The following is a 1900-nucleotide window of genomic DNA, read 5'->3' on the forward strand; positions in this document are numbered from 1 at the left end:
CATGAGGAGCGACCGGACAGCCTCACGGTGCAGATGCTGCGCGCGAACTGCCCCGCGATGGAGGTGGCCACGATGCAGGTGCGGCGTCTTCTCTTCTTGATTGGTCGCACCGGCGACGCCCTCCTGCGCTCACAGTTTGCAACGCTGCTGCTGATGAACGTGACCCGCCGCGTGCTCTCCCTCGTGCGTGAGTCGGCCGAGAGAAACAAGGCGACGGAGAAGGAGCTCGAGGAGGAGGCGAAGGTGATGCTCAATGAGTTGGGCTCCGAGGAGGACACCGGGAGCGACGCGAACAGCAGCGGCAACTTGAACAGCTTCATCCGCTCCCCCGTTAGCAGCTCGACGGTGTTGAAGAAAGGGCTGACGGCGTCAGGGAATCGTCAAGGGCCTCGCCGTCCGCTTGCTGGCAGTCAGCCCTTTTGTCTGAGGACGTCGTGCGGAGTGGTGGCCTTCGACACGGCGCGCGCAACGCGGACATCGCCGCCTCGATGACGGAGTTCGCGGGCTCCCCACTGCTCCACCGCGCGGGCAGCGTCATGGCGGCGGATATTCCCGGCCAGCAGTTCCTCAAGCGTGCACCGAGTAAACGTAGCGAGTCGCAGGAGGACCGAGATGGGTCTGAGTTCCCCGTGCGGGCCCATCCTTCTACCAGGACGCCCTCGAGGGCATGAGGAGCTGAAGAATGAGATTGAGGGCATGTCCGAGGAACTGTGCCGCCGCGCGCCGCGCCAGCTGCACGGCTCCGACACAATTCTGACGATTGGGTGCAGCAACACCTCTACCGCTATCTGCTGGAGGCGGCGAGGGCGGGCCACAGCTTCAAGGCCGTCCTTCTCGAAGGCGCGCCGGCGCCGAGTGACCGCATTCGCGTGCTGACGCAGTCGCTGTCGGACCTCGGGATTTTGGTGAAGACCCTCCCGGACTCCTCCGCCTTCGCCGTCATGTCGATGTGCACCAAAGTCCTCGTCAGTGCGGAGTCTGTCCTTGCGAACGGTGGCCTCCTCGCCCCCATCGGCACTCACGTCGTCTGCATCGCAGCAAAGCACTTTGCGGTGCCCGTCCTCTGCGCGACGACGACGCTGAAGATGTCACCGTACTATCCGAGCGATCAGCTCTGCACGCGGCTCGTGCGCATCGCGCGGAGTGGGGCGCAGGAAATGCCGTGGAGCACTTATGGCTCCCCCGAGGACGTGCTGCCCTCGCCCTACGGCTGCACCGCCGTCGCCGATGGCGGGCGATCCTTCACTGTCCACTCGCCCGTGACGGAATACATTCCACCGGAGCTCATTACGCTCTACGCCACCAACGACGCGGAGTTCACACCATCGCAGGTGCACCGATTTGTTAGGGCCAACTACAGCGACGCCGACTAACGCAGAGAGAGAGAGGTAGGTAGGTACAAGGCAACAACAGAAAGAACATAAAGAAATGTGAGAACAAAAAGAATATATGTGAGAGAGAGAGAGACAGAAAGAGAGGGGAAACAGAGTGGCATTAGAACAGCACAAGGAACGAAGAAACCGTCCAGTTGTCCAGGCACGTGTGTGTGTGTGTGTGTGTGTGTGCTTGGAAAGAGAGAAAGAAGACGAGGAAGTAAGAGAACGAGAGAGAGAGAGAGAAAAAATAAAGATGCCGTGCTTGTTGGCACTTTTTTTTTTCTCTCTCTTTCTCTCTGCTGCAGCACCGGGTGTTTTTTTTTTTTTTTGCTTCTCGTACTTTCTTCGTGCTCCCTATTTGCACTTGAGCGTTTCTCCTTTTTTACCTGCCTCTTTTTTTTTTTTGTTTTTCTCTGTCTCGATCTTTCCTTGTCGTTGAACATAAACAAACAAACGAAGGTTTAAAAAAAAAAGTTCTTGACGTATAGAAGAAGACGAGGAGGAAGTAATCGTGCAACATCCAC

At 57.9% G+C, this 1900-nt stretch overlaps 1 pseudogene; it reads left to right on the forward strand.

Annotated features, from left to right (window-relative positions):
- Nucleotides 1-3: 3 nt before the first annotated feature.
- LOC126767212 (translation initiation factor eIF-2B subunit beta-like) lies at nucleotides 4-1373 on the forward strand (annotated as a pseudogene).
- The last annotated feature ends 527 nt before the right edge of the window (nucleotides 1374-1900 follow it).

This window comes from Bactrocera neohumeralis, unplaced genomic scaffold, assembly GCF_024586455.1.
Source record: "Bactrocera neohumeralis isolate Rockhampton unplaced genomic scaffold, APGP_CSIRO_Bneo_wtdbg2-racon-allhic-juicebox.fasta_v2 ctg4710, whole genome shotgun sequence".
NCBI lineage: Eukaryota > Metazoa > Arthropoda > Insecta > Diptera > Tephritidae > Bactrocera > Bactrocera neohumeralis.